Here is an 18,619-nt window from a genome sequence, read left to right on the forward strand (position 1 = left end):
GGCATAGCGGGTAAAGTCACTGTCTAGGACGCTGGCATCCCATATGAGCACTGGTTTCTGTCCTGGCTGCTTTACTTCAGATCCAGTTCCCTGCCAATGGTCTGGGAAAAGCAGCAGAAGGTGGCCCAAGTATTTGGACCCCTGCCACCCATGTGGGAGACCTGGATGAAGCTCCTGGCTCCTAGAGTTGATCTGGCTCAGGCCATCTGAGTAGTGAACCAGCAAATGGAAGATCACTTTCTCTCTCTCTGTGTATCTCACTCTTTCAAAATAAATAAATTAAAAAAATTCTGTGGTTCAAGAGACCATGATAAAAATGTGTGGAAGACAGAGCTGCTGTTGTATAGATTTATATTGTCTTTGATTCACCAATATCAATTTTTGTAGAGAGATGAAATAATTTATGTTTTTACTTATTGAGAGATAAAAATGAATACTCACATAAGTGAACTAAAATTTTTTGCATTCCACTGTTAACAGTATTCAAATGTTTTTATATCTTTACAGTGATTTCATGTTGTAGGTATGTTTTTAAGGTAAAATTTTTCCTTTCTTTATTACATTTTTATTTATTGGAATGATGGATTAGATCATTTATATGGACTGCATTCAGCTAACATAGTCTATGAATTGTGCAAATTAACCCTTGGGATAGTGGAAATATCAGTTATTTATTAACTTATCTCTGCACCATTTGGTACTTTAGGAAGATTAATACATTTATATCTAGTATAAAAAATTGAGGTGGACATTGTCAACTTCACCTTTAGATTAATTGAACATGATCCCTTCTATGAAAAGACCCTTAATATATTCCTGAATAATGACTAATTTTAGGCACATAGAAATCACTCAATGTAAAGAAGAAAACCTTCAGAATGACATCAAACTATATTGGTCAAACCAGTTAGGAAACCAACCACATGGTTGACATTGAAGCTATGCTATCATTCTATGAAACCCCCTATGGAGCCCTTCCATGTGCTCAGAATCCACACCTACATGCAACCCAAAGAGAGAACCATACTTGCCCAGAACACCTGATCACTTTTTCCTGTTACACAATATGATTAATGCATAGCAAATCAAAGCAGGGTACTTGGTAACTAGGAATCCCAGTGCTTTGCAGAGGCTACCTGGTGTGCAGCCTGGCCTGGGACAGCAAGACCAGGGAACGTCAAACAAACCCAAGAGCATTTGACAGAGAGAGCTTATCCCAATTCAATAAATTTTTACCAAGAAGGGAGGGATTCCATTAAATTGCTCATTGGTGATGATGTTGAGAAACCCCTATACCTTGCTTCTGCAGCTTTGACAACTTCCAAGACTATTTAACCCCTCTTTCAAATGAGGAAGACTTCAATTTGGTCTTCCTCTGGCTTTGCCTTTCCCCCATAAAGTATCTTATTGCTTAATATCGCAGTTTTTCCAGGTAAAAATCCCGGGCATTTGCCTAGAGTCAAATAGTCACAGAGGCTATCTTTCTGGGCACCTGTGATATTACATTTTTGAAGAGGAACCAGGCAGGCCCAGATGCTCTTTAAAAGAGCTAGAACTTTATTGTGTAGGTGGTAGAACATTTTTATGGAAGCAAGAGAGAAAAATGAGGGAGCAATAGAGAAAGCATAGGAGAATAAAGGGGAAAGGAAGAAGGAAGGAGGGAAGGCCAATTAGGCAGGTCATTTTGCTTGCCTTGTAACCCTTCTGCCGCAAGCCAGGGAAGAAAGCTGCGCAAGAAGAAAATGAAAGATCTGCTTGAAGAAAAGCTGTGCACATGTTCTCAGAGCTCTCAAGGTTTTGAAAAGCTGCACTCAGCTCAGACCACTCACGCATTCTCCCTTCAGCCCTGCAGCCCCCTCCTCCCCTGTCTGCAGGTGATTTCATCTAGAGGATTTCCATGAAGGCTGGAGAGTGGCATCTCTGATTTGGTTCTGCCTTCTAGGAGCCAGGAGAGAGATGGCAGTGCCCACTGTGTGTTGTTTACACTGCAGCCTCCCCATGCCACTGGGTCCTCATCCCTGCAGCTGCAGCAGGGCCATGGGCAGGAGAGCCCTGAAAGGTTGTGGAGACTAGAGCAGGGAAGGGCTGCTGATGGGCCCTGGAACTGCAGATTGTGTCTGGTTTGTCAGTGCTCCCTAAACTTCCAAGGATTCCAAAGAAATTGATTGGGATGCAGTGAGGCCAGGAAGGGCTGACCTAAACATCCAAGAAGATGGTGTGTTAGAGGTGAGGGGCAACAGGACAGATACTTTATAAGGAAAAGAGAGGCAAAAGGAGAGAAATCCTGTAAGAAAGGGAACCCTGGAGACCATCTCGGACATCTAAATGCAGATTGCAGCAAAGCCACCAGCATGCTGAAAGCTGCAGAGAGGCTGTTTCCCCCAACATTACTTTTCAGGTGTTCATTACGTAGACTAGATGATAACGCACTTGCGTTTAGCTCTATGGTTTGGACTCAGTTTCCTCATCTGTAATACAAGGAATTTGGAATAGATATTTTACTGTTTGATGTGACTTTCTGGGTAACTGTCAGTCTGTGAACCTTGGAATCCAGAACAAACACCTATGAACGTTAATATGAGATTCTCACCCCCTTTTGTCTACCACCCATATATCTTTGCAGTGTAACAACCCCTGCAATGTGATGGCAAGAATGTGACTCAATTGTGACAAATGATTGGTCTTTCTGCCCTGGAAGAAAGAGGGAAGGAAGAGAGAAGGCAGTCTATGATAGACTTTGGATTTCTAAGGAGAGGCTATTGTCTTATTTCCAATTTCAAATGTCATCCATTGAAATAAATTATAAATTCCTTCAGGAGGGTTTCAAATAGTTGGAGTGGTCAAAGAACCTGATAATGATCACTTCCAGCCCACCCCGACTCCCATTTTGGGGAAAGATTTATTGCATTTCATCCCAGACATTGAATCTGCCTTTTCACAGAAGTCCAGCACACACCAGCCATGTACTTTCTTGTCTGCCTGTCTCATGCCTTCTGCCAACCTGCTCCCAGGCAGCCTTCCCTGGGGTTATTAAACGCTAAGCATGATGAGTGTGCACTCATGAGTAAGGTGTTCAGTGATGCAGGAACATCCCTCCCCCAACACAATCAAGTGTAGGCAGTCTAAATGACAGTGGGGGTACAATGTGTTTTCACACGAGTTTCATTTTTTAATATGTCTCCACCTGAAATACCTTTATAATTGACAAATTAATATGTAGAAATATGAAAACTCCCTCACTTGCCTTCAAGTGGGAAGTGACACGCAGATAGTAGACTTTGCCTTGTCTACACCCACCCGCATTTCCATTCCGTGTCAGTCTCCACGGTGTGGACAGGAGGGCAACTCTGGAAAAATGGATTCCCACCCTGGCATCTCCCGGGGCACTGATCCGTGCAGAGCTGAGTTCTCTCCATTTTCTCTCTGGTAAGCAGCGTCGCCCCCTCCCCACACAGGTTCCCGCGCCCCTGGGGGTATTCAGCCATCTGATGATTTCCACTTGGGGTTTGACCTTGTGGAGATCCTTCGGCCAGTTTCTGGGCAAAGAACAACCCATTTTCACTCCAGCACAAAACGACCTTTTCTCCTTTACAGAAACACCAGCAAGTGGAACACATCTGGGTTTCCGCCTCTCAGCCCTGCATTCCAGGAGGCAGGTAGCGAGTGTGGACCCGATTGTCCCCTTCCAGCACCTCCGACTACAGACTCTGATCCAGATCCACAGTGAGGTGGGACATCTTTTCTGCCCACTCACCCTTGTGGCGAAAAATCAAAGCCGAAAACTGCCTCGTTTCTAAAGACTCAGAAACGCGCCTCTTCTGCGCCCCACTCCTTGGGTCTTAAATAAACACCAACATCCCGCTTGGAAATCACCCCAGATTCTCGCCCGCTCCGTTTTACTCGGTAAGCACCTTTGCTGCTCGTCCACGGAGCACCGGCCCCACGGAGGACAGCTTGGTACCCCTGGGCTGCACCCGCTCCATAGTTTTGGCAGCAGCCGGAAAACTTCTCAATTAACGACTTACATCTGCTTAGAGAAACCCGCCTATTTATAGACTTTATAAAAGCATCTCAATTTCGCCCATCTTCAACCTAGCCTGACAATCCCCCCAGCGAGCCACATATAAACACTCCTCCTTCTCCCACCCCCGCTTTGCAAAAGGTCCCCGATGCGCCAGCACCCACCGAGGCGACTGTCAGCATGCATTCAGATGCATCTATGCAAAGCCCAGTAGGTGACCACAGCCAAAGCATCTCCCTCACGATCGGCTGCGCTACCCATGCAGAAATGCAACGAAGATTTGTATTTTGCACTTACAGTTATAGCGCTGCGCACGGTCACTTAAGGAAAATGATAAAACTCAACAGTTCTTTTTAAAAATATATATATTTAATTCGGGTGAGCGGTTCAGCCGTCTCTGTGTGCGGTTCTCTCTCGCTCTCTTTTCTCGGAGCTCTGGGCTGCTTAAATCCCCGTCGGATCGCGCCTTGCGAGCCCAGCCGCCGCCGCAACACGCTCCGGTAAATCTCTGCTGCAGATTGGGAATCCCATAGAAAACCTAGGGTCCCTGGAGCTGGCTGCGCAGGCGCGCGAGCCGCGGCCTCTCCAGGCACCCCTCCCCTCCCCTCTCCTCCCTCCTCCCCGGGCGCCGCAGCCTAGCCTGGAGAGCTCCGGAGCCTGTGACCAAAAGCCGGCTGGCACTGGCGCATGCTCAGTTGGAGGGCTTGGAGTTTCCGCGGGTGGATTCCGAGTCTCCGGATTTTAGCAGAAACTCCAAAAGGAAAGTAGATAGGAAAAGGGAGCCCGGCAGCCCCAGCCTCCCGCACCTGGACCGACGCGCGCGAGGCAGGGCGGCTTGGGTACCCCGTGGCCCGCGGCTCCCCGGGGTCCTGGTGGCTGCAGGCCCTGGACAGAGACTGGGGACACGTGGAACCTGCGCTTCCCGCCGCCCGCTGCCTGTGTCTGCCCCTGGTACACCCCTTGGCCTGAAAGAAGGAGGAGAAACTGCGGGAAAATGTCAGAAGGGAGCCCGGGCAGCGAGTAGTGCGCGCGCCCCCGGGTCAGCGGAGCTGTCTCCCGGGGTCCTAATCTCTCAGTGCCAGGAGCCGGGTGCCGGGCACCCAGGGCCCAGGACGGTCCTGGTCGCAGAATGGCGCTGGGAAAACGCGTCTTGGACGGAGCTGGCCCGAGGCTTCTTGCCCCGTGTACTTTGGGCAAATCATGCTAATCATCAATGAACGCTTCATAAACGCCTTCTGAATGCACTTATTATGCATTTATTGAGCATGCTATGTGTGGTTGGGAAGGCGGGGAGTGGGGGTGGGAGAAAACATCCATCCCGCTAATCGAGGTGACGGGGATCATCAGGCCATTTTACCAAGCCGCCACTGCGACCTTGAGCGACTGGCACGTTTGCCGGCCTGCCCTACTCCCCACTGGCCTGAGGAAACCTGGAAGAATCTGGAAGTACTGCCCAGCAAATGTGAGGTCGCTTCCCTCCCAGGAAAGCCAGGAGACTTCCCAGATGTTCCTAGACTGATCCGCTTCCCAAGTGTGTGCGTGTGTCTTTGCACCTTTACGCACGGAGCAGCCAGGCATTAAACATCAACTGTTAGGCTCTATGCTATGCCTCGAGACAGACGCACTTAGCCCAAACCTCTCCGGGGATGTGCATTTGGGTGGGAGTTTAATTTTCAGTGGAGAGAAGTTTTCAGGGCGCTTAGAGGTCGACGTTGTCCGGAAGCAGAGGGCTCTGCTGTTTGCACAGCATCTCCATGCGCCCTGTCACGTCCAGCAAACTGCAGAGCCGAGCTTCCCATGCGGTGCTGCGCATACCACGAGGGGCTCCCGTGGCAAAAGGGCTCTAAATTGACCAATCTCCGCATCCAGGAGAGAGCCACCCCTGCTTCCGAGTTGGGGAGTCTAGCGAGAACGCACTGGGGGCTCCTTAACCGAGGATCTGGAGAAACTCGGCAAGTCTCTGGCAAACCAAGGTTCACCCTAGATGTCGGGCGGCGACGCCCGAGCCGCGTGCAGTGCCAACCTGGCCTTCCCGGAGCCCGGGGGCGCGCCTCCCGGGGCCAGCTGCCTGGGGAAAGGCTGTGCGGAGGAAGAGCGCGCTCTCGGGATTCCTGGGACGCGGCCTGTACCCAGCACTTGGGAGGGTGTTCTGTTGAGCCGCGTGCTGGCGACCGCGGAAACGCGGAGCGCGGAGCCGCGCGGACCAGGGCGCGCGACCCGGGGCGCTGCGGCAGCCGAGCACGGCGCGTGTCGGGCGGGCGCCAGCCCTGCGCGCTCAGGCCGCAGTGCGCAGTGCGCAGCGGAGTCGCTCAGCGGGTCTGGTGGCTGCTTTCTCTTTCCCAGAATGGAGTAGGGGCAAAAGTCAGTTCCGCATGAGTGTCATTTGTTGGGCAGCAACAACCTCTAATAAGGCTTTCAAAGTAATTTCCTATCTTTTGTCGATTTCCTCTACTAAAGCGTTTCAGGCTCTGCCCTGGCTTCTCTCTGGAGATCAGCTCCCGCGTTGCCAGCCGCAGCCACCCAAGGGCTCCTGACGCCGTTCCTCCGCCCCTACCAGATGCACCTGTCTCTCCTGGCAATATTCGATTTTAAAGAACTTATTTTTAAACTTGTGTTTGGGAAACAAGTCACCGGGATACTTTACCCCGCGCTCTTTGTAGGGTTAATTTGATTCAGATGTGTTTGTTTTTGTAAAGCGGCTTTGTGTAAGTGGACAGTTATACATATTTTTAGTCAAATTTTCTTTGTGGCTTGGCATCCTAAATGCGATCTTCATTTTTAATCCCTACTTACTATGTAGTTTTATCTTTTAAAGCTTAAATATTTTGTCGTTGTTAAAATTTTTAAATGTCCTTTAGTCGAGTTTTTTTTTTTTATTTTTTTATGCAGCGTGAATTTACGTAGGGAAGCCAATTGTGAAATACACCAAAAGGATGTTATCCTTCAAGTAACATGAAGCAGTTTCCTTTTCGAGGGCCCCAGAATGAGTTTCAAGAGAGGAATGTGGTGAGGAAGGCCAAGGTTCCTCTCCTCCTCCAGGATCTGCGGATGTCACTGGTGATCCCCAAAGAGCAGAGATGTGCTGGCTGCCAGATGCTCCTGGGTGGCCAGGGCCAGAGGGACTGGAACACTGCCCTGTGTCCAGGGAATACTGCCACTGGCTCTAGCAGTTGTCCCATTACCTAAAGTCATGTCCCCAACTCCGCAGAACTCAGTGTCAGCTTTCACATTCTGGAATTTTTTTGTGTGTGAGAGGGAACAAATAGAGGCAGAGTAAGGTCCTGTAGGAAGGGACTTGCTGGTTTTTTTCTGAGGTACCTGGCATAGTCCTCAATTCCAGACAACTGAGGAATCACTCTCCTTTCCTTTTCTCAGCTGAAAATTGCATACTTTTAAAAACTTTTGGAATATTGACAAACCATATTTTATGTATAGTTTATGTTGGTTGTACACAATGTGAAATGACTGAATCAAGCTAACCAACATATCCATGACCTTTGATAGTTATTGTTTATTCCTCCTAATACATTGTACCTTTTAACCAGCAAATTATATTCTTTACAAATTATATTCTCACTCCTTTCCAGATTCAAACTACTTGAACAAAATAAGACCAAGAACAAATTCTGGTGCACACAACTCCATTCAATATTTCTACTTACTTTAATTATAGAAAAATTGGAAACAGAATGATGGTGCAATTATGAAATGCCAGTAGCATAACAGGTCTAAGCTTGTGGTTCTGTGAGCTCATGGTAACATGAAATGTTTGTATATGAACTGTGTATGCCAAGAAGAGTGAAGTAAGGCATGAAGGCATTTATGACATTGGAAGAAAAATTAAAGCCTTGGAAGTCATCATTAGAAAATCAAAAGAGACAAGAATTGAAAAAATGGATTTATACCCAATTAAAGTCACAAAAAATAATGATAGCAATTTTCCTGTATGGGCAAAAAGCCTTTACTTCAAAAGTGAAGGGTATTATTCCTTACAGAGGGATGTATTATGTAATATAAGAATATTTATCTTGGTGTTTATCCTATTTTTAAAAATATATGGGGGGGCTGGCGCTGTGGTGCAGAGGGTTAACACCCTGGCCTGAAGTGCCAACATTCCATACGGGCACCGGTTCTGGTCCCGGCTGCTCAACTTCCCATCCAGCTCTCTGCTACGGCAGTAGAAGATGGCTGGCCCCTGCACCTGTGTGGGAGACCCAGGGGAGGCTCCTGGCTCCTGGCTTCAGATTGGCACAGCTCCGGCCATTGTGGCCAAATGGGGAGTGAACCATTGGATGGAAGACCTCTCTCTCTCTCTCTCTCTCTCTCTCTGCCTCTCCTCTTTCAGTGTAACTCTGACTTTCAAATAAGTAAAAGTAAATATTTAAAAAAATATGAGTAAATCAACAAAATAAAATAACTTTCTTTTTTTTTGTTTGTTTTTGTTTTTGTTTTTAACTTTTATTTAATGAATATAAATTTCCAAAGTACGATTTATGGATTACAATGGCCTCCCCCACATACCGTCCCTCCCACCCACTACCCTCCCCTTTCCCGCTCCCTCTCCCCTTCCATTCACATCAAGGTTCATTTTCGATTATCTTAATATACAGAAGATCAGCTTAGTATACATTAAGTAAGGATTTCAACAGTTTGCTCTCACACAAAAACATAAAATGAAAAATAATAGATGATTTTTTTTAAATGATGATGAAATCAGATCAGACCTATTGTCATGTTTAATCCCAGTGAGAGTCAAGTTGGGAGTTGACAATTTCTTTTCTTTTTTTTTTTTTTTTACAGAGGATCAGTTTAGTATACATTAAGTAAAGATTTCAACAGTTTGCACCCCCATAAAAACACAAAGTGAAATATATTGTTTGAGTACTCGTTATAGCATTAAATCTCAATGCACAGCACATTAAGGACAGAGATCCTACATGAGGAGTAAGTGCACAGTGACTCCTGTTGTTGAAAATAACTTTCTTAAAGTGAAATGGACAGTTATCACCTAGAATAAAATGCTTCAGTGGCTTTTCTGACACAAAGAAGTTTCACTGTGTATGTTTGTACTCCTACATGTTTTCCTGACATGGAAAATACAAGATCATGAAGCAGTGATTCCAGGCAATTTGAGGGAGAGTTCCAAGCCTCTCTGTGGAGAAGGAGTGAAAAGTTCTGGCTTTAATGGACCTCGTTGATTTTTTCTCCAGTCCAACTCTGACTGAGCTCTGTGTAAGAGCATTGTGAAAGATTTCGCTCTAGGTGTAGATGCCAATTAGCCTTAAAATTTGAATCATCTGCATGAAAGTTTTTAATGCCCTGCTGAATGAATCACTGTCAGAGTTTGAATTTCCTCTTAGTTTCCCGAAGACTCGGAAGTGATCGTAGCAAATGAGGTGGTGTGCAGCCTGGGATCTTTACATTGGCAACCATTTGATCCAGAAGAGTTTTCAAAAATCCTTCTTGCCTAAAGCAGATCTTACTGACTTGTTTCTTCCGTCAGTCTCTGTTTTCTTTAATAAAGAATTTTAAATGAAACTTAACCTTAAAAGAGCATTTTAGCATGAAATATATGGAAAAATAAAAAATAGTGATTTCTGTACTCTCTCAGAGGCAACCAACAAAAATAAATGCCACATTCTTTTACCAAAAGCCTTTCTTAATCAGGTTTATATTTTTACCTACTGCCTACCCAGTCCTCTGAACCAGAACCCTGGATGTGATCTTTTCCTTCCCCATCAAAGTATTATTTGTATCCTATGAACTAGATCTTCTTTTTAAAAGTTTGATTTCTATTTATTATTTTAATGGTGGAGTGATATAGTGAGGTTGAGGGGGAGAGAGATGGCAGATAGAGAGTGCTTTCATCTGTTGGTTCAGTCCTCAAATGGCCACAGCAGCCAGGGCTGGGCCAGGCTGAAGCCAAGAGCTTCATCAAGGTCTCTTACATGGGTAGTAGGGACTCAAATGCTTGGGCCATCATCTGTTGCTTCCCAGGTGTGTTAGCAGAGAGGTAGACCAGAAACAGAGTAGCTTGGATTCCAACCAGCACTCTGATGTTAGATGCTGGGGTTGCAAGCCAGAGCTTAACCTGCTGTACCATAATGCCCCTCCCAAATCCTTTCTTGTGATGGAATCATAATAACCATCCCTGTTTGCCGCTGTGAGGTTTAGCCTTTCGTCAACTTGCTGTTGGACTTGTTCTTTTTCATTCTCATAATTGTTGGAAAAACCCAGATAAAACTGAAATTGGACAGAAAACCCAAGAGTTCTTGTCTAGCATGTGTGTCAACAGAAACCTGTAGATGATGATTTGAGCTGTAAGCAAAACAAAATTTATTTGGATTGTTGAAGCCAAGAATAATGTTGGCCCATGACCAAAATATCAGAATTTCCCAAAATCCAGGAGTTATATGCTTTATAGGGAAGTTGTAATTATTCATTAAGATTCAGGAAAGTTTCAGGAAGGACTACGGTATTCTAAAGAAAGCAAGAATTCATGCCCACTAAGTTATTACATATGTTATATGCATCCAATTGTAGTTTGGGGTAAAGATTTAGTATTCTACTGAGGGGTTTTTGGTTTTCTCCATCAGAAAGGTGAATGTCAGGGTACAGTTGCCACTTGTGCACAGACTTTTCGAAGCAGCCACAGCTGGATCAGGACTTGCAGCTTCTTAAAGGGAGGTATTTTTGTCCAGTCAGTCACTTCTACTGATCTCCATGAACACCTGCCTATTCTCTGCTTGGGTTTGGTCAGGGTTAGGTTTTATTTTGCCAAGGAGGTAGGTATCAAAATCACTCTACTCCCTTGAGTAAAACTGTTAATGGTTTCTCACTTAAAAAATGAAAATACAAATACCTTAGCACAGCCAGCAAGACCATTTTTCTGGCTCTTTATTTCCCTTACAGACTTATCTCCTTTCATATTGTTTGTGTACTCTATGCTCCACAACCCTTTAGTATGTGTATTTGTCAAACATGTAATAATCTTTTACTTCCCTATATTTTTACATATAATCTTTCTCTCTTCTTAGAAGCTCTACTTTCCTCTATCTTGCTTTTAAGAGTCTTAATAATACTTCATATTCAACTGAAACATTATCTCAACAGAAGAATTTTTTCTTCCTAGTACAAAGCAAATAGTTTTCAGGGTTGTTTGAAGATTAACCAAGATGCTATGTATGAAAATACTTTGCAAGCTATGACACTCTATTTAAATGGAAGGTACTATGTAATGGCAATATATCTACTTACTATTTATGTTATATGCTTTTCATTTCAAAAAGCAAAGTGAATATGTACATTGGTGTGAGAATAAAACTCTTGAATTGCTTTTATTGAATTAGAAGTCCCTAACTCTGATATGAAATTTATAGCCTTCAAACATGAGTGTCTTCCACCTTGTTTAAATTGTATCATGTAAGTTGAATTTCTATCATGTAAATAATCCACACTCAATGAATTTAATAAAATCATTCTAAACTAACTGATTTTCAATGATTTTTATTCTATTAATCTTGTTTGATTTTTCTGGATGTTAGGCATAAATTTCAAGTGTAGAACTATACTAAAATATCTTGCATTACACAACTTTTAAGTGATTTCACATTCCTATATTACTTTATCCTCGAACAAATATAATTATTTCATTTTTCCCCCAGAAACATTTTATTTAAGGTATATAAATTTCATGCATTTCATAAATAGAAAATTAGGAACATAGCGATTCTTCTTACCCTACCCTCCCTCCCATCTGCACGCCTCCTCTCAGAATGAATCCACAGCAACATTCTTCCTTCTCCTATTTCTATTATTATTTTTATTAAGATCTATTTTCAATTAACTTTATATATATAAGATTAACCCCACACTAAGTACAGAGTTCAACAAATAATTTGAAAAAAAAAAAAAAAAAAACCTCCTCAACAGTCAAGACAAGGGTGTTCAAAGTCTTTCCATTTCAAAGTGTCAATTTCACTTCTATAAGATTACCTTTTAGGTACCCTATTAGTTACCTCAGATCAGGGAAATATATAGTATTTCTTTTTGGGGATTGGCTTATTTCACTAAGTATAATGTTTTCTAGTCACATCCACTTTTTTGCAAAAGACAGTATTTCATTTTTTTTACTGCTGTGTAGTATTCCATGGTACACATATCCCATAATTTCTTTATTCAGTCTTCAGTTGACAGGCATCTGGGTTGATTCCATATCTTAGCTATTATGAATTGAGAAGCAATAAACATGGGGATATAGACAACTCTTTCATATGCTGATTACATTTTCTTTGGGTAAATTCTCAGGAGTGGGATGGCTGGGTCAAATGATAGCTCTATATTCAGATTTCTGAAGCATCTCCATACTGTCTTCCACAGTGGCTGTACCAGTTTACTTGCCACCAACAGTGGCATTTGCTGTTTGTAGATTTGTTTGTAGATTTCTACAAACAACAGCATTTGTAGTTTGAGGATTTCTGTATGAAAGCCATTCTAAATGGGATGAAATCTCATTGTGGTTTTGATTTGCATTTCCCTGATGGCTAGTAATCCTGAACATCTTTTCATGTGTCTGTTGGCAATTTGGATTTCTTCTTCCTCTTTTTTTAAAAGATTTATTTATGTATTTGGAAGTCAGAGTTACACAGAGACAGAAGGAGAGGCAGAGAGAGAGAGGTCTTCATCCACTGGTTCAGTCCCCAGTTGACCACAATGGCCGGAGCTGCACTGATCTGAAACCAGGAGCCAAGAGCCTCTTCTGGGTCTCCCACACAAGTGCAGAGGCCCAAGGGCTTGGGCCATCCTCTACTGCTATCCCAGGCAATAGCAGAGAGCTGAATCAGAAGTGGAACAGCCGGGCTTGAACTGGTGCCCATATGGGATGCTGGCACTGCAGGAGGTGACTTTACCCACTACTCCACAGTGCTGGCCCCTGGATTTCCTCTTATGAAAAATTTTTGTTCAAGTCTTTTGCCCATTTTTAAACTGGATTATTTGTTTTGTTGCTGTTGAGTTTCTTGAGATCTTTATATAGTCTCTTTATTAATCCTTTATCAATTGCATAGTTTGCAAATAATTTTCCCCATTCTATTGGTTGCCTCTTGATTTTCCTGACTATTTCTTTTGCAGTGCAGGAGTTTCCCAATTTGGTGTGTGCTTTTGGGGTCTTTTCCAAGAACTTTTTCCTATGTCAATGTCTTGCAGGGTTTCCCCAGTATTATCTAATAATTTGATGGTATTGGATCATAGGTTTAGATCTTTGATACATTTTGAGTGTTTTTTGTGTGTGTGTGTGTGTGTGTGTGTAAGGTGTAAGGTAGGGGGTCTTGCTTCATACTTATGCATGTAGAAATTCAGTTTTCCCAACACCATTTGTTGAAGAGACTGTCCTTACTCCAGGGATTAATTTTAGCTCCGTTGTCAAAGATAAGTTGGTTATTGATGTATGGATTTATTTCTGGAGTTTCTATTCTATGCTGTTGGTTTATCCATCTGTTTTTGTGCCAGTACCAGGCTGTTTCGATTATAACTGTCCTGCAGTCTGTCTTAAAATCAGGTATTTTGATGCCTCCTGCTTTGTTTTTGTTGTATAAGATTGCATTAGCTATTCGGAGTCTCCTGTATTTCCATATGAATTTTAGCATAATTTTTTTCTAGACCTGTAAAGAATGTAATTGGTCTTGACTCTCACTGGGATTAAACATGACAATAGGTCTGATCTGATTTCATCATCATTTAAAAAAAATCATCTATTATTTTTCACTTTATGTTTCTGTGTGGGAGCAAACTGTTGAAATACTTACTTAAGGTATGCTAGGCTGATCTTCTGTATATTAAGATAATCGAAAATGAATCTTGACGTGAATGGAGGGGGAGAGGGAGTGGGAAGGGGGGGGTTGTGGGTGGGAGGGACGGTATGGGGGGGGAAGCCATTGTAACACATGAGTCGTACTTTGGAAATTTATATTCATTAAATAAAAGATAAAAAATAAAAAAAAAGAATGTAATTGGTATTTTGATTAGTATTGCATTGAATCTGTAAATTGCTTTTGGTAGTATGGGCACTTTGATAATATTGGTTCTTACAATCCATGAACATGGAAGATTTTTTCATTTTTGTGTGTTCTTCTATTTCTTTCTTTAATGTTTTGTAACTTTCTTCTTAGAGATCTTTTATGTCCTTGGCTAAACTTATTCCAAGTTATTTAATTTTTTGTAGTTATTGTGAATGGGATTGATCTTAGAAGTTCTTTCTCAGTCATGGCTTTAATAACACTTTTTTCAGTTTAGTGTGCTCAGGCAACAAGGTTAACAGGATGGTGTGTATTTAGCCCAACTAAAGTGGAAAGTGGTCCTTAGCTAATAATAAAATATGTTTCAAAATATGCATGTTGGTTTGTTTTACAAATATCAACATTTGATTAAGTTAATGATTATTAGTATATTCACGCACTTGCATGTGTATGTATGTATGTATTCGTCTTTATGTTTGGAGGCTGTAGTAAATGCTTTTGGAGGAGTGTGCCTAGCCCATAAACCAACAGATCCCTTGCTTCTCATTCAGTCAGAAAAAATAAGTCCCTGGATGCTCTTTCTTTTTGGTTGGACACCAGAACTAAACTATATCAAGTGAAACTTTTCTTTTCCAAATTTTGCCTTGACTTGGAAAGAGTGTGTAAATTTCTCCATGTGCCAAAAATGTAATATGTACACTTTTTCATTATGTCTAGCTTTGATTATTTTTCCCGTATTCTGTGGAGACTCTAAATTTGCTTTCCTTAACACTTTGGTTTGCTGCATTATTAATTTTTTATGCCCAGTGCAAATTGTAACTCTGCTACCATATTTTGTATGTTCTATTGCTTCATCTTTAGCATTTCTGTCTTCCTTTTAGTTTGTTATTTCTCTGCTTCAGTTCCATAAAGGCCATTTCATCTTCTATTTGTTTTTAAATGAAGATGCAAAACAACTGTCTCTTAAAACTCCCTACTGTTTCTCATATATTAGATTTATAAATATATTTTACAATGAGTTTCTAGAGCAACGGTTCCTTCTGGTCTTTGTATTTTCAATGAGTAAGTGCCATATTGTTTTGTTGTTTATCCCTACTTTGGGAGAGAACTAGTTGTTCCAGAGTTTTCCAACAGAATTGAGTTTTCATTTCCTTTAGGACCTTTGAATACCTACTTACTTACTGGTAACTTCTCTCAGATGTAGCTTTACAGGACAGGTTGAGAGGAGGTCATTTGGCACTGTGGTTAAGTCACTGCTTTGTATGCTCACATCCCATATCATAATGCCTGATTTGAATCTTGGCCACTCTGCTTCTGATCTAGCTTCTTACTAATGTGCACCCTGTGGGGCAGCAGTTGAAGGCTCCAGTACTTGGGTCTCTGCCACCAATGTGGGAGACCTAAGTGGAATGTCAAGCTCTTGATTTCAACCTGGCCTAAACTTGGCTGTGGTTATTTGGGAGAGTGAATCAGCAGATGGAAGATCTCTGTCTGATCTCTTTGTCTTTCTCTCTGTCTCTCTGCCTTTCAAATGAAATAAATACATAAACAAAAGGCTAGTTGATATGTGCATTAGTTCACTTAGTAATGCCTAGAAGTATATATTTCTTTTTTAAAGATTTATTTATTTATTTGAAATTTGAAAGGCAGAGTTACAGAAAGAAAGGAGAGAGAGAGAGAGAGAGGTCTTCCATCTGCTAGTTGACTCCCCAAGTGGTCACAATGGCCAACACTGAGCCAGGTTGAAGCCAGGAGCCTGGAGTTTCATCTGGATCTCCCACATAAGTGGCAGAGGCTGAAGCACTTGCGCCATCTTCCACTGCTTTTCCAGGCCATTAGCTGAGATTTGCATTGGAATTGGAGAGAGCAGCCAGGACATGAACAAGTGTTACAATGCTGGTCCCTTGAGTTGGATTTTAAAGATAGGATATTTATATGTGTTCCAAGAGTATGTTTTTTTTCAGCTTTTTTTTTAACTTTTATTTAATGAATATAAATTTCCAAAGTACAGCTTATGGATTACAATGGCTTCCCCCCCCATAACGTCCCTCCAACCCGCAACCCTCCCCTTTCCCACTCCCTCTCCCCTTCCATTCACATCAAGATTCATTTTCGATTCTCTTTATATACAGAATATTAGTTTAGCATACATTAAGTAAAGATTTCAACAGTTTGCTCCCACACAGAAACATAAAGTGAAAAATACTGTTTGAGTACTAGTTATAGCATTAGATCTCAGTGTACAGCACACTAAGGACAAAGATCCTACATGAGGAGTAAGTGCACAGTGACTCCTGTTGTTGAGTTAACAAATTGACACTCTTGTTTATGGCATCAGTAATCACCCTAGGCTCTTGTCATGAGTTTCCAAGGCTATGGAAGCCCCCTGAGTTCACTGACTCTGATCATTTTCTCTTAAAAAAAGAGTATGTTTTTTTAATCCATCCCTGTGTAATCTGCATTGCAATTCCCTCACAAATTTATCAAATTGTTTTAGCTTTAACAGTATTAATATCTTTATCTTTAAAAAATTTTTTTTTTTTTAAATATTTATTTATTTGAAAGATAGTACAACAAAGTGAGAGGGAGAGACATAGAGACATCTCCATCTGGTGGCTCAGTTCCAAAATGGACCCAATTAGGTAGATGTGGGTCAGGCTGAAGCAAAGAATAGAAACTCCCCAGGTCTCCAGTATGGTAGACAGGAGTCCAAATACTTGGAACATCTTCTACTGCCTTCCCAGGCACATTAGCAGGATGTTGGATCAGAAGTGGAATAACTGGGTCTCAAATTGGCACCCGGATAAGGGATGCTGCTATTGCACTTGGTGGCTTAACCCCCTATGCCACAATGCTGGTCCCAACATTATATATGGGAGATAGTTCGGGTCCAACTGTGCCACTTCCAGTCCAGCTCCCCGATAATGGCCTGGGAAAAGCAGCAGAAGATGGCCCAGGTGTCTGGGTCCCTGAAACCCACCTAGGAGACTTGGATGAAGCTCTTAGCTACTGGCTTTCGCCTGCCTCCGTCCTGGCCATTGTAGTCATCCAGGGAAGATCTCTCTCTCTGTATCTCTGATTTTCAAATAAATAAATCTTTTAAAAAAATTTTTTTTTATTTTTTTATTTTTGACAGGCAGAGTGGACAGTGAGAGAGAGAGACAGAGAGAAAGGTCTTCCTTTTTGCCATTGGTTCACCCTCCAATGGCCGCCGCGGCCGGCGCACTGATCTGATGGCAGGAGGCAGGTGCTTTTCCTGGTCTCCCATGCGGGTGCAGGGCCCAAGGACTTGGGTCATCCTGCACTGCACTCCCGGGCCATAGCAGAGAGCTGGCCTGGAAGAGCGGCAACCGGGACAGAATCTGGTGCCCCGACTGGGGCTAGAACCCAGTGTGCCGGTGCCACAGGCAGAGGATTAGCCTATTGAGCCACGGCGCCGGCCAAAAATAAATAAATCTTAAAAAAAAGAAAATCAAGCATCTGAATACTTATGTAATTTTTAATAGACATAAAATATCTTTTCTGGTGAAAAAAAAAACCAACAAAATTCAACCTCTCTACTTTTTGTTAATTTTTATGATTAAATAATACATTGTATTTAATAAACTGAAACTGGGAAAGTGTGTCCTAATTTCAAATTATTTAGGTTTGATCAATCACGGAAAACACAACAATGACTTCAAATTCAAAATCCTTTCTAATGATCCCTATAGTGTTGAAATATTTTTAAAAATCTGTAAGCCAATAGAAGGAAATTGACTCATGAAAAGAAAAAAAAATCTTACCCATCACCATTTAGATGTGATAGTGTACTGGGTTGAAGAGTTCTTCCTAAAACCTCATGGGGACACAATTAAGCCCACCCAGTATTTCAGAAAGTGATCTTATTTGTAAATAAGTTCTTTGCAATGTAATTAGGTTAAAATGAGGTTATGTTGATTAGAGTGGGTCCTTAATCCTGAATAATGGGTATCCCTATGAGAAGAGGAAAAAGAGACACAGAGAAACACTTAGGAAGAATGCCAGGTGGCTGTGGAGGCAGGATCTGAGTCACGGACAAGCCAAACAACAGTGGAGATTGCCAGCGACCATGGCAGCAAGTAGAGGACACTGCTGTAATTGTTTCTCAGAGTCCCCAAGAGATCAGCTCAGGTAACACTTTGAGTTTAAACTTCTGGCCTTCAGAACTCTGGGAGAACTAAATTTTTGTTGTTTTAATGCATCAAGACTGATATTTGTTCCATCAGCCCTAGGAAACTAACATACACAGCATGCCAGAATTAGGTTTACAATAAGAAATCTTCTGGCAATGAGATGATAGAAGGATATTCTTTTCTACAAATGGATGTGTGTGTTCATCTGTGAAAATGGATGAACTTTGAATTAAGGGACTTGGATTCGACAATAAACCACTAATTTTTGGATGTGATTGTGGGCAAATTATTTATGTTCCATTCACAGTTTGATTTCCTTACTTATAAATTGGAAAAGATTAAACATCTATCTAAAAGTAGTGTTCCATGGTTCAAACATTCCAGAGTTTGGGCATCTGTAAAATTCTGGATGAAAAGTCAACTGTGATAAT

The 18,619-nt window shown here is 42.2% G+C and overlaps 1 protein-coding gene across 1 annotated transcript in view; it reads right to left on the minus strand.

Annotated features, from left to right (window-relative positions):
• VSNL1 (visinin like 1) overlaps positions 1-4,576 on the minus strand; it is a 112,614-nt gene extending 108,038 nt beyond the window's left edge. Inside the window, exon 1 of the mRNA XM_002710036.5 lies at positions 4,319-4,576. The gene's annotated coding sequence lies outside the window, so the exon portion shown is untranslated. The remainder of the gene's footprint in view (positions 1-4,318) is intronic.
• Between the last annotated feature and the right edge of the window lie 14,043 nt (positions 4,577-18,619).

Source organism: Oryctolagus cuniculus, chromosome 2 (genome assembly GCF_964237555.1).
Source record: "Oryctolagus cuniculus chromosome 2, mOryCun1.1, whole genome shotgun sequence".
Lineage (NCBI taxonomy): Eukaryota > Metazoa > Chordata > Mammalia > Lagomorpha > Leporidae > Oryctolagus > Oryctolagus cuniculus.